The 14,163-nt window shown below is 40.9% G+C and overlaps 1 non-coding gene across 1 annotated transcript; it reads left to right on the plus strand.

Annotated features, from left to right (window-relative positions):
• The first annotated feature begins 4,772 nt into the window (after window positions 1-4,772).
• On the plus strand, window positions 4,773-4,876 carry LOC112713410 (small nucleolar RNA R71). Its single transcript, XR_003158383.1, has one exon. It is a non-coding gene; the product is annotated as a small nucleolar RNA R71 (small nucleolar RNA).
• The last annotated feature ends 9,287 nt before the right edge of the window (window positions 4,877-14,163 follow it).

The following is a 14,163-nucleotide window of genomic DNA, read 5'->3' on the forward strand; positions in this document are numbered from 1 at the left end:
ATTAATTATAATTAGATGAGCGGGACTTGTAGCTTTTTGCTTTTGAACAGTTTTGGCATCTCACTTTTTCCTTTGAAGTTTAGAATGATTGGCTTCTCTAGGAACTTAGAATTTTGGATAGTGTTATTGATTCTCCTAGTTAAGTATGTTGATTCTTGAACACAGCTACTTATGAGTCTTGGCCGTGGCCCTAAGCATTTTGTTTTCCAGTATTACCACCGGATACATAAATGCCACAGACACATGACTGGGTGAACCTTTTCAGATTGTGACTCAGCTTTGCTAGAGTCCCCAGTTAGAGGTGTCCAGAGCTCTTAAGCACACTCTTTTTGCTTTGGATCACGACTTTAACCACTCAGTCTCAAGCTTTTCACTTGGACCTTCATGACACAAGCACATGGTTAGGGACAGCTTGATTTAGCCGCTTAGACCTGGATTTTATTTCCTTAGGCCCTCCTATCCATTGATGCTCAAAGCCTTGGATCCTTTTTACCCTTGCCTTTTAGTTTTAAGGGCTATTGGCTTTTTCTGCTTGCTCTTTCTTTTTCTTTCTATTTTTTCGCCATTTTTTTTCCTTTTTTTCGCAAGCTTTTTACTTTTCACTGCTTTTTCTTGCTTCAAAAATCAATTTCATGATTTTTCAGATCATCAATAACATTTCTCTTTGTTCATCATTCTTTCAAGAGCCAACAGTTTTAACATTCATAAACAACAAGATCAAAAGACATATGCACTGTTCAATCATTCATTCAGAAAACAAAAAGTATTGTCACCACATCAATATAATTAAACTAAATTCAAGGATAAATTCGAAATTCATGTACTTCTTGTTCTTTTGAATTAAAACATTTTTCATTTAAGAGAGGTGAAGGATTAATGGATTTTATTCATAGCTTTAAGACATGGTTACTACATACTAATGATCATGAAATAAAGACACAAAACATAGACAAACACAACATAAAAACCAAAAAGCATAAAGAAATAAGAACAAGGAATGAATCCACCTTTAGTGGCATCTTCTTTCTGAAGGACCAACAATGTCCTTAAGCTCTTCTATGTCCCTTCCTTGCCTTTGTTGCTCCTCTCTCATTGCTCTTTGATCTTCTCTTATTTCATGGAGAATGATGGAGTGCTCATGATGTTCCACTCTTAATTGTTCCACATTGTGGCTCAAATCTTCTAAGGAAATGTTGAGTTGTTCCCAATAGTTGTTGGGAGGAAAGTGCATCCCTTGAGGCATCTCAGGGATTTCTTAATGATGAGCTTCCTCATGCATCTCTTGAGATCCGTGGAGGGTCTCTCTTGCTTGCTCCATCCTCTTCTTGGTGATGGGCTTATCCTCTTCAATGGAGATGTCTCCTTCTATGATAACTCCAGCTGAGTAACATAGATGGCAAATAAGGTGAGGAAAAGCTAGCCTTGCCATGGTGGAGGGCTTGTCGGCTATTTTGTAGATTTCATTGGAGATGACCTCATGAACTTCTACTTCTTCTCCAATCATGATGCTATGAATCATGATGGCCCGATCCACAGTAACTTCAGATCGGTTGCTAGAAGGAATGATGGAGCGTTGAATGAACTCCAACCATCCTCTAGCCATAGGCTTGAGGTCCAGTCTTCTTAGTTGAACTGGCTTGCCTTTGGAGTCTCTTTTCCATTGAGCTCCTTCCACACATATGTCCGTAAGGACTTGGTCCAACCTTTGATTAAAGTTGACCCTTCTAGTGTAGGGGCATACATCTCCTTGCATCATGGGTAAGTGGAACGCCAACCTCACATTTTCCGGACTAAAATCTAAGTATTTCCTCCGAACCATTGTGAGATAATTCTTTGGATTCGGGTTCATACTTTGATCATGGTTCCTAGTGATCCATGCATTGGCATAGAACTCTTGAACCATTAAGATTCTGACTTGTTGCATGAGGTTGGTTAGGACTTCCCAACCTCTTCTTCGGATCTCATGTCGGATCTCCGGATACTCATTTTTCTTGAGTTTGAAAGGGACCTCAGGGATCACCTTCTTCTTTGCCATAACATCATAGAAGTGGTCTTGATGGCTCTTGGAGATGAATCTTTCCATCTCCCATGACTCGGAGGTGGAAGCTTTTGTCTTCCCTTTTTCTTTTCTAGAGGATTCTCCGGCCTTAGGTGCCATTGATGGTAGTGGAAAACAAAAAAGATTGTGCTTTGACCACACCAAACTTAAAATATTGCTCGTCCTCGAGCAAGAGAAGAAAGAAGAGAAGAAGAAGAAGAAGAAGAGAATATGGTAGAGAGGGAGAGATGTAGGTTCGGCCAAGGTGAAGAAGAGGGGGTTGTGTTGTGTGAAAATGAAGTAGAATAGAAGGGTATATATAGGGAGAGGGGAGAGTGTAGGTTCGGCCATTTAGGGTGGAAATGGGTGGGAAAATGTTTTTGAATTTTTGAAGGTAGGTGGGGTTTATGGGGAAGAGTGGATGGATGTGATTGGTGAAGGGTTTTAGGAAGTGTGACATGAGGAAGAGTAAAATAGGATTAGGAGGTAAGGTGGGAATATAGTAGGTGGGGATCTTGTGGGGTCCACAGATCCTGAGGTGTCAAGGAATTTCATCCCTGTACCAAATAGGCATGTAAAATGCCTTTGCACACTATTCTGGCATTTAAACGCCGAGTGGTGCACGTTCTGGGCGTTCAACGCCCATGTAAAGCATGTTTCTGGCGTTGAACGCCAGTTTCATGCTTGTTACTGGTGTTCAGCGCCAGCTTTTCCTCTAGGCACATTCCTGGCGTTCAGCGCCAGAATGTTGCTTGTTTCTGGCATTCAGCGCCAGTTTCATGCTCTGTTCTGGCGTTGAACGCCAGCCAGATGCTCCTTACTGGCGTTGAACGCCAGCCTGTGCTTCCTCTAGGGTGTGATTTTTCTTCTGCTGTTTTTGATTCTGTTTTTAATTTTTATGATTTTTTCGTGACTCCTCATGATCATGTACCTAATAAAACACAAAATAACAATAAAATAAAAATTAGATAAATAAAATTGGGTTGCCTCCCAACAAGCGCTTCTTTAATGTCAATAGCTTGATAGTGGCTCTCATGGAGCCACAAAGGTGATCAGGTCAATGTTGTATAGTCCCAACACCAAACTTAGAGTTTGGATATGGGGTCTTAACACCAAACTTAGAGTTTGGTTGTGGCCTCACAACACCAAACTTAGAGTTTGACTGTGGGGGCTCTTCTTGACTCTGAACTGAGAGAAGCTCTTCATGCTTACTCTCTTTTATCACAGAGGGATGGCCATGTGCCTTAAACACTAGGTAGTCCCCATTCAATTGAAGGACTAATTCACCTCTGTTGACATCTATCACAGCTTCTGCTGTGGCTAGAAAAGGTCTTCCAAGGATGATGCATTCATCCTCTTCCTTCCTAGTGTCTAAGATTATGAAATCAGCAGGGATGTAAAGGCCTTCAACCTTTACTAACACGTCCTCTACTATTCCATAAGCTTGTCTCAATGACCTGTCTGCCAATTGTAGTGAGAACAAGGCAGGTTGTACCTCAATGATCCCCAGCTTCTCCATTACAGAGAGTGGCATAAGATTTATCCCTGACCTTAGATCACATAGAGCCTTTTCAAAGGTCATGGTGGCTATGGTACAAGGTATTAAGAACTTGGCAGGATCTTGTCTCTTTTGAGGTAAAATTTGCTGAATCCAGGTATCTAGTTCATTAATGAGCAAGGGAGGTTTACTTTCCCAAGTCTCATTACCAAACAACTTGGCATTCAGCTTCATGATAGCTCCTAAGTATTGAGCAACTTGCTCTCCAGTCACATCTTCATCCTCTTCAGAGGAAGAATAGTCTTCAGAGCTCATGAATGGCAGAAGAAGATTTAATGGAATCTCTATGGTCTCTATATGAGCCTCAGATTCCTTTGGATCCTTAATAGGAAACTCCCTCTTGCTTGAAAGACGTCCCAGGAGGTCTTCCTCACTAGGATTTTTGTCCTCCTCCTCCCTTGTGCATTCGGCCATGTTGATTATATCAATGGCCTTGCATTCTCCTTTTGGATTCTTTTCTGTATTGCTTGGGAGAATACTGGGAAGAGTTTCAGTGATTTTCTTACTCAGCTGGCCCACTTATGCCTCCAAATTTCTGATGGAGGATCTTGTTTCACTCATGAAACTGAAAGTGGCCTTTGACAGATCAGAGACTAGATTGGCTAAATTAGAAGTGTTTTGTTCAGAATTCTCTATCTGTTGCTGAGAAGATGATGGAAAAGACTTGCTATTGCTCAGCCTATTGCGTCCACATTGTTAAAGCCTTGTTGAGGCTTTTGTTGATCCTTCCATGAGAAATTTAGATGATTTCTCCATGATGAGTTATAGGTGTTTCCATAAGGTTCACCCATGTAATTGACCTCTGCCATGGCAGGATTCTCAGGATCATAAGCTTCTTCAGAAGTTGCCTCTTTAGTACTGTTGGATGCATTTTGCCATCCATTCAGACTTTGAGAGATCATGTTGACTTGCTGAGTCAACACTTTGTTCTGAGCCAATATGGCATTCAGAGCATCAATTTCAAGAACTCCTTTCTTCTGAGGTATCCCATTATTCACAGAATTCCTCTCAGAAGTGTACATGAATTGGTTGTTTGCAACCATGTCAATGAGTTCTTGAGCCTCTTCAGGCGTTTTCTTTAGGTGAATAGATCCACCTGCAGAATGGTCCAATGACATTTTTGAAAATTCAGATAGACCATAATAGAATATATCTAATATGGTCCATTATGAAAACATGTCAGATGGACATCTTTTGGTCAGCTTCTTGTATCTTTCCCAAGCTTCATAGAGGGATTCACCATCTTTTTGTTTGAAGGTTTGAACATCCACTCTCAGCTTGCTCAGCTTTTGAGGAGGAAAGAATTTATCCAAGAAGGCAGTGACCAGCTTATCCCAGGAGTCCAGGCTATCCTTGGGTTGTGAATCCAACCATATTCTAGCTCTGTCTCTTACAGCAAAGGGGAAAAGCATGAGTCTGTAGACTTCAGGATCAACTCTATTCGTCTTTACAGTCTCACAGATCTGCAAAAACTCAGTTAAAAACTGATAAGGATCTTCAGATGGAAGTCCATAAAACTTGCAGTTTTGTTGCATTAAGGCAACTAGCTGAGGTTTCAGCTCAAAATTATTGGTTCCAATGGCAGGAATGGAGATTCTTCTTCCATCAAATTTGGACGTTGGCTTTGTGAAGTTACCAAGCATTCTCCTTGCATTATTATTATTTTCGACTGCCATCTCCTTCTCTTGTTCTAATATTTCTGAAAGGTTACCTTTAGATTGTTGTAACTTAGTTTCTCTTAATTTTCTCTTCAGAGTCCTTTCAGGTTCTGGATCAATTTCAACAAGAGTGCCTTTTTTCTTGTTCCTGCTCATATGAAAGAGAAGAAAACAAGAAAAGAAAGAGAAATCCTCTATGTCACAGTATAGAGATTCTTTTATGTTAGTAGAAGAAGAAAGGGGAGAAGAATCCAAACACAAGGGATATATTATGTTCGGATTTTTTTTTAGATGAAAAGAGGTGAAGAGAAGTGTTAGTAAATAAATAATAAAATAAGAGAGAGGAGATAGAAAATTCGAAAATAATTTAAAAAAAAAGGTTAGTAATTTTTGAAAATTAGAAATAAGATAAGATTTAAAACAAAAAGAATTTTTGAAAAAGAGATGAGATATTTTTCGAAAATTAGAGAGGGAAAAGTAGTTAGGTGGTTTTGAAAAAGATAAGAAACAAACAAAAAGTCAAAGAGTTAGTTGAAAAAGATATTAAAATCAAATTTTGAAAAGATAAGAAGATAAGAGGTTAGATAAGATATTTTGAAATCAAATTTTGAAAAAGATAAAATTTTTGAAAAAGATAAGATAAAAGATAAAAAGATTTAATTTTTAAATTTAAAATTACTTACTTCACTAACAAGAAACTTCAAGATAAGATTCTAGAACTTAAAGATTGAACCTTTCTTAACAAGAAAGTAACAAACTTCAAATTTTTGAATCAATCACATTAATTGTTAGTGTAATTTTGAAAATATAATATAAAGATAAGAAAAAGATTTTGAAAATTTTCGAAAAACAAAGATAAAATTGAAAAGATATGATTTTTTGAAAAAGATTTTAAAAAGATAATTTTTTTTAAATTGAAAATTTGACTTGACTTGTGAGAAACAACTAATTTTAAAAATTTTTGACCAAGTCAACCCAAAATTTCGAAAATTTGGAGGGAAAAGGAAAAGATATTTTTTTTATTTTTGAAATTTTAATGATGAGAGAGAAAAACACAAACATGACCCAAAACATGAAAATTTTGGATCAAAACACAAGATGCATGCAAGAACACTATGAATGTCAAGATGAACACCAGGAACACTTTGAAGATCATGATGAACATCAAGAACATATTTTTGAAAATTTTTTGATGCAAAGAAAACATGCTAGACACCAAATTTAGAAATCTTTAATGCATGGACTCTAACAAACGAAAAATGCATATGAAAAACAACAAACAACACAAAACAAGAAAACATCAAGATCAAACAAGAAGACTTGTCAAGAACAACTTGAAGATCATGAAGAACACTATGAATGCATGGAGTTTTCGAAAAATGCAAGAAAAATTTTTAAAGCATGCAATTGACACCAAACTTAAAAATTGACTCAAGACTCAAATAAGAAACACAAAATATTTTTGATTTTTATGATTTTATAATTTTTTGTATTTTTATTAATTTTTTTCGAAAATATTCTTTAGAAAAACGAAAAAGAAAAGAAAAATTTTGAAAAGAAAATTACCTAATCTGAGCAACAAGATGAACCGTCAGTTGTCCAAACTCGAACAATCCCCGGCAACGGTGCCAAAAATTTGGTGGACGAAATTGTGATAAAAGAGTTCCAGGCACTGTTAGAGAAGCTCACAACTCCGTTCAACTTAACCAGCAAGTGTACTGGGTCATCCAAGTAATACCTTACGTGAGTAAGGGTCGATCCCACAGAGATTGTTGGTATGAAGCAAGCTATGGTCATCTTGTAAATCTCAGTTAAGTGGATTCATAGGGTCAAATGTAATTGGATTAGATATTTAAAAGATAAATAAAATAAAGGGATAGAAATACTTATGTAAATCAATAGTGAGAATTTCAAATAGGTGTATGGAGATGCTATAATCCTTTCGAATCTCTACTTTCTTATTGCTTTCATTAAATCCTTCTTACTCCTTTCCATGGCAAGCTGTATGTAGGGCATCACCATTATCAATGGCTACTTTTAATCCTCTCGGGAAAATGGTCCTATGCGCTGTCACTGCACGACTAATCGTCTGGAGGCATCACCCTTGTTGATAGCTACATCCCATCCTCTCAGTGAAAATGGTCCAAATGCTCTGTCACAGCACGACTAATCATCTGTCGGTTCTCAATCAGGTTGGAGTAGAATCCATTGATTCTTTTGCGTTTGTCATCACGCCCAGCCTTCTGGAGTTTGAAGCTCGTCACAGTCATTCAATACCGGAATCCTACTCGGAATACCACAGACAAGGTTAGACTTTTCGGATTCCCGGGATCCTACTCGGAATACCACAGACAAGGTTAGACTTTCCGGATTCCCATGAATGCCACCATCTATCTAGCTTATACCACGAGGATTCTATTGGGGAATCTAAGAGATATGCGCCCGGCCTAGAGTAGAACGGAAGTGGTTGTCAATCACGCGCGTTCATAGGTGAGAATGATGATGAGTGTCACGGATCATCACATTCATCAAAGTGTTGTGCAATGTATATCTTGGAATAAGGATAAAAGAGAATTGAATAGAAAGTAATAGTAATTGTATTGAAACTTGAGGTACAGCAGAGCTCTACACCCTTAATCTATGGTGTGCAGAAACTCCACCGTTGAAAATACATAAGTGAAAGGTTCAGGCATGGCCGAATGGCCAGCCCCCTAAAACGTGCTCAACGGCCTCCTAAGATGAAGAATAAAGCAAAACTGAGACCAAAGATGAAACGTGGTCAAAAGACCGAATGGTCAAAAGACGACTAATACACTAGTAAAAAGTCTTATTTATACTAAACTAGCTACTAGGGTTTACATAAGTAAGTAATTGATGCATAAATCCACTTTTGGGGCCCACTTGGTGTATGTTTGGGCTGAGCTTGATCTATCCACGAGCTGAGGCTTTTCTTGGAGTTGAACGCCAAGTTATAACGTGTTTTGGGCATTCAACTCCAGATCATAACGTGTTTCTGGCGTTTAACTCCAGACAGCAGCATGTACTTGGCGTTCAACGCCAAGTTATGTCATCAATTTCAGAATAACGTATGGACTATTATATATTGCCGGAAAGCTCTGGATGTCTACTTTCCAACGCCGTTGAGAATGCGCCAATTGAAGTTCTGTAGCTCCAGAAAATCCATTTTGAGTGAAGGGAGGTCAGATTCCAACAGCATCAGCAGTCCTTTGTCAGCCTCCTATCAGAGTTTTGCTCAAGTCCCTCAATTTCAGCCAGAAATTACCTGAAATCACAGAAAAACACACAAACTCATATTAAAGTCCAGAAATGTAAATTTAACATAAAAACTAATGAAAACATCCATAAAAGTAGCTTGAACTTACTAAAAACTACCTAAAAACAATGCCAAAAAGCATATAAATTATCCGCTCATCAAACTTCTTGCATTATTCTGTTTTCATCTTTGCCGATATTGTAGAATTTGGGCCTTTAGCCCTCGTTTTTATCGTGATCGCGCAATGAATTCGATTTTCACTTTTTGTCGATTTGTAGCTTTATAATCGGGCGATGAATGTTTTTAGAATAATACGACTTGAGCGTTTGTGGAGAATCTGAACAAATTTTATTAAAGGAAAATGCAAATATACATGAGGAGTTAATTTCCTAAGTCGGGTGATATGTAGGTCTTGCCGGGGCGCCTCGTTAAAAAACCTTTTTAAGGAAAAAGAGTGCGCCTTGTCCAAGATCTTTTATCATCCCTAGCTATAGTACCTTCTTAGGTTGCAGGCGTGCCATGATCTAGGAAGCTCTCGCCCGTCGAGTTCAGAAAGTTTGCAGTAGCCCTTTTCCCAATACTTCTATGACTCGGAAGGGTCCTTTCCAATTTGCTGCCAGCTTTCCTTCTCCAAGTCGAGTTGTTCCTATATCGTTTCGGATTAGGATAAGGTCATTTTCGATAAAGGCATGCTGTCTTACTTTTCGGTTATATCTAGAGGCCATTCGTCTTTTCAGCGCCTCTTCCCTTATCCGAGCTTTCTCTCGGATTTTTGGAAGTATGTCGAGCTCTTCCCTTTGAAGTTGAGAATTCCATTTTTCGCTAAAATGGATTACTCTGGGTGATCCTTCTTCGACTTCTACTGGAATCATTGCCTCCATTCCGTAAGCTAATCGAAAGGGTGACTCTTTTGTTGTGGAATGTGGAGTCGTTCGGTACGCCCATAGGACTTGTGGGAGCTCCTCAGCCTAGGCTCCCTTTGCATCCTGTAATCTCCACTTTATCCCTGCTAATATAACTTTGTTAGCAGCTTCGGCTTGCCCATTGGCTTGGGGATGCTCAACAAAGGTGAATTGTTGTTTTATATTCAGGTCGGCCGCTAGTTTTCTGAAGCCTGCGTCTGTGAACTGGGTACCATTGTATGGAATATGGAACTCCGAACCTTGTGACAATGTTTCGATACAGGAATTTTCGACTTCTTTGAGCTGTGGCATTGGCTAGGGGTTCTGCCTCGATCCATTTTGTGAAGTAGTCTATTCCTATTATGAGGAATTTGACTTGTCCTGATCCTTGAGGAAAAGGTCCGAGGAGATCGAGTCCCCATTTTGCGAATGGCCAAGGTGATGTTACGTTGATGAGTTCCTCTGGCGGAGCGGTGTGGAAGTTGGCATACTTTTGACATGGCGAACATGTCTTTACAAATTCTGTGGCTTCTTTTTGTATGGTTGGCCAATAGAATCCTGCCCGTAGTACTTTTTTGGCGAGTGCTTGTGCTCCGAGGTGATTGCCACAAATGCCACTGTGTACTTCTTCCAAGATATCCTTATTGTTGGAAGTCGGCACGCATTTTAGTAATGGTGTTGAAATCCCTCTTTTGTATAAAGTATTATTTATGATGGTATAGTATTGTGCTTCCCGTTTTAACCTCTTTGCCTCTTTCTCATCTGTAGGGAGGGCCTCTGTTGTGAGGTAATTGATTATGGGGGTCATCCATCCCTGATCGCGACCTGTTATGGCTAGAACCTTTTCTTCTTCTGAGATTGATGGCTTCTGTAGAATTTCTTAGATAAGGCTTCTATTGTTGTCTCCTGGTTTGGTGCTGGCTAGTTTTGAGAGTGCATCGGGCCGGGCATTCTGTTCTCGGGGTATGTGTCAAATCTCGTACTCTCCAAGTTGTCCGAGCTGTTCCCTGGTACTTTTTCATAGTGGTATTCTTGGCTTGGTAGCTGCCTGTTATTTGTGAGGTGACTACCTATGAGTCACTGAAGATGATGAGTTTTTGAGCTCCAACCTCCCTAGCCAGCTTCAAACCAGCTAGTAGTGCTTCATATTCCGCTTGATTGTTTGAGGTAGGGAACCCAAATTTGAGGGAGAGTTCGATATGGGTCCCCTGGTCGCTTTCAATTATTACGCCTGCGCCACTTCTCGTTTTATTTGAGGAGCCGTCCACGTATAGATTCCATTCTGTGGGGATTTCCGGTGTGTCCGTAAATTCCGCAATGAAGTCGGCCAGATATTGAGATTTGATGGCTGTCCGAGCTTCGTATTGAAGGTCGAATTCGGACAACTCGACTGCCCATTGCAAGATTCTTTCTGCCAAGTCTGTTTTCTGTAAGATTTCTTTTATGGGCTGGTTGGTCCGAATTTTAATGGTGTGAGACTGGAAATATGGGTGAAGTCGTCGAGATGTTATTATGAGAGCGTAAGTGAATTTTTCTATTTTCTGATAGTTCAGCTCAGATCCTTGTAATGCTTTGCTGATAAAGTATATGGGTTGTTGCCCGCTGTTGTCTTCTCAGACCAGTGCTGAGGCTATTGCCCGATTTTCCACTGCGAGGTACAAGATGAGTGGTTCCCCTTCGCATGGCCGACTTAATATAGGTAGCTGTCCTAGAAATTTTTTGAAGTCTTGGAAGGCTTGCTCGCATTCAATTGTCCATTCAAACTTCTTTCCCTTCCTTAGAGTGGCGTAGAAGGGGAGAGATCTTATTGCGAATCTCGCCAGAAATCTGGACAAGGCTGCCAGCCGCTCGTTGAGTTGTTGTACCTCTTTGATACAAGTCGGGCTTTTTATGTCGAGTACAGCCCTGCACTTGTCCGGGTTTGCCTCGATTCCTCTCTGTGTGATCAGTAAAACCCAAGAATTTACCAGCTTCTACTGCGAAGGTACATTTTGTGGGATTGAGTCGCATGCCATGTCGTCTTATGGTGTTGAATACTTGTGTCAGGTCGGATAATAACATCTCTTCATTTTGCGTCTTCACTAGCATGTCGTCTACATAGACCTCCATGATCTTTCCGATGTGTTCCGAAAAAACTTTGTTCATTAATCTTTGGTAAGTGGCTCCCGCGTTTTTGAGACCGAAGGGCATAACAATGTAGCAGTAATTTGCCTTTGGGGTTAAGAAAGAGGTTTTTTCTTGGTCGGGTGGGTACATTGGAATTTGGTTATATCCCGAGTATGCGTCCATAAAGGAGAGGTATTTGTATCCGGAGGAGGCATCTACCAGTGCGTCGATGTTTGGGAGCGGATAAGGATCTTTCGGGCAAGCTTTGTTGAGATCGGTATAGTCGGTGCACATTCTCCACTTCCCATTTGATTTTTTTACCAAAACGACATTAGCAAGCCATAGCGGGTATTTGACTTCTCTTATGAAGCCTGCCTCTAATTGAGCTCGTACCTGTTCTTCCACCGTTTGAGAGCGTTCTGGTACTAGCTTTCTGCACCTTTGTTGTACCAGCCGAGATCCTGGGTAGACTGCTAGCTTGTGGCACATTAGTTTGGGATTTATGCCTGGCATGTCTGCGGCCTTCCACGCAAAGAGGTCGGTGTTGTCACGTAGGAACTGTATGAGTGATTCTTTTATGTCCCCTTTTAGGTGTGTGCCGATGTTGGTTATTTGGTCCAGAGTGTTCCCGATCTGGATTTTCTCTATTTCTCCTTCAGGTTGTGGGCGGAGCTCCTCCCGCCTCCGAACTCCACCGAGCTCGATTGTGTGGAATTCTTCTCCTCTGCCTCTGAGGTTTAGACTTTCGTTGTAAAAGCGGCGCGCCATTTTCTGGTCTGCCTTTACTGTGGCTATCCCTTCTGTGGTTGGGAACTTCATGCATAGATGCGGAGTCGAGACTATTGCGCCGAGTTGATTTAATGTTGTCCGACCAATTAGGGCATCGTAGGCTGAGCTTACGTCAACGACGATGTAATCTATTTTGAGTGTTCTTGACTGACTTCCCTTTCCAAAAGTTGTGTGGAGCGGGATGTATCCCATTGGTTAAACCGGGGTATCTCCTAACCCGAACAGGCTGTCTTGATATGCTCTGAGTTCTTTTTCTTCCAAGCCGAGTTTGTCGAAGGCGGTTTTGAATAAGATATTGGCAGAGCTCCCCTGGTCTATCAATGTGCGGTGAAGATTTGCGTTTGCTAGTATAATAGTGATCACCATGGGATCGTCATGCCCTGCCGTGACGCCAGATGCGTCTTCCTTGGTAAAAGTGATCGCCGGGATGTCGGGTGTTTCCTTCTTTTCTGCGACGTGGTATACGTCTTGGAGATGTCTCTTGCGGGATGATTTCGAGATTCCTCCCCCGGCGAATCCACCGTGTATCATGTGGACATATCTTTCTGGCGTCCGGGATGATCGTGCGGTTGGTCCGACGTCATCTGCTCTTCTTCTTTTCCTTTGTTCATCATCACGGGTGGCTAGGTATCGATCTAGCTTCCCTTCTCGTACGAGCTTTTCTATGACATTTTTCAAGTCAAAATACTCATTGGTGGAGTGCCCACGGATCTGATGGTATTCATAATATTCAGCCCGGTTTCCTCCTCCTTTTTTGCCTTTGAGTGGTCGAGCTGGTGGTATTTTTTCTGTGTTGCAAACCTCTCTGTAGACATCCACAAGAGACACCCGAAGAGGGGTGTAATTGTGGTACTTTTTTATTTTCTCTCCATGTCGATCTTCCTTTTTTCTGGAATCTATGTCTTTATCCCGAGGGGTGAACCCTGCTTTTGAGGTCTCTCCTAATCGGGAGTTTTCCTCCATGTTGATGTACTTTTCCGCTCGCTCCTGTACCTCGTTTAGAGATGTGGAGTATTTCTTTGATATGGATTGACTAAAAGGCCCTTCTCGCAGACCATTAATGAGACCCATGATGGCAGCTTCTGTTGGAAGGTTTTGTATATCCATGCATGTTTTGTTGAATCTCTCCATGTAGTTACGCAGCGTCTCCCGCTCTCCTTGTCTGATTCCTAGTAAGCTCGGAGCGTGTTTAGCTTTGTCCTTTTGGATAGAGAATCTGGCCAGGAATTTTTTAGCCATGTCATCAAAAATTGAGATGGACCTAGGAGGGAGATTGTCGAACCATCTAATTGCTGTTTTTGTTAAAGTAGTTGGAAAGGCTTTGCAACGAACTGCATCTGAGGCATCGGTGAGGTACATTCTGCTTCTGAAGTTGCTGAGATGATGGCCGGGATCTGTAGTGCCGTCGTATAAGGTCATGTCTGGGAGTTTAAAGTCCTTTGGGATTTTTGTCTTCATGATTTCTTTGGTGAATGGGTCTTGCTCCTTTCGTGCATTATCTTCGGGAATAGATCGGCTGGCTTTCATCTTGACATCAGCTTCAAGTTTTAGGAGTTTGGTTTCCAGTTCCCGGCCTCACCTTATTTCTCTTTGCAGATCCTTCTCGGCCTCTCGTTAACGTAGGGCGTCTTCCTCAAGTTGTTTTAACCGATCTTGGAATGCTTTCAGGGCTCCCTCGTTTGGGGAGTTCTTATTGTTGATTTGGGGAGTATCTTTTGGTGTTGTGCCCGCATTTTTGTCCGGCGTTCTTTCTTCTAAATCTGAGGTGTGATCGTTGTCATGGTCGTCTGCCATGGTAATAGGATGACTTCCAGGTTCCCCGGCAATGGTGCCAATGT

This window comes from Arachis hypogaea, chromosome 9, assembly GCF_003086295.3.
Source record: "Arachis hypogaea cultivar Tifrunner chromosome 9, arahy.Tifrunner.gnm2.J5K5, whole genome shotgun sequence".
NCBI lineage: Eukaryota > Viridiplantae > Streptophyta > Magnoliopsida > Fabales > Fabaceae > Arachis > Arachis hypogaea.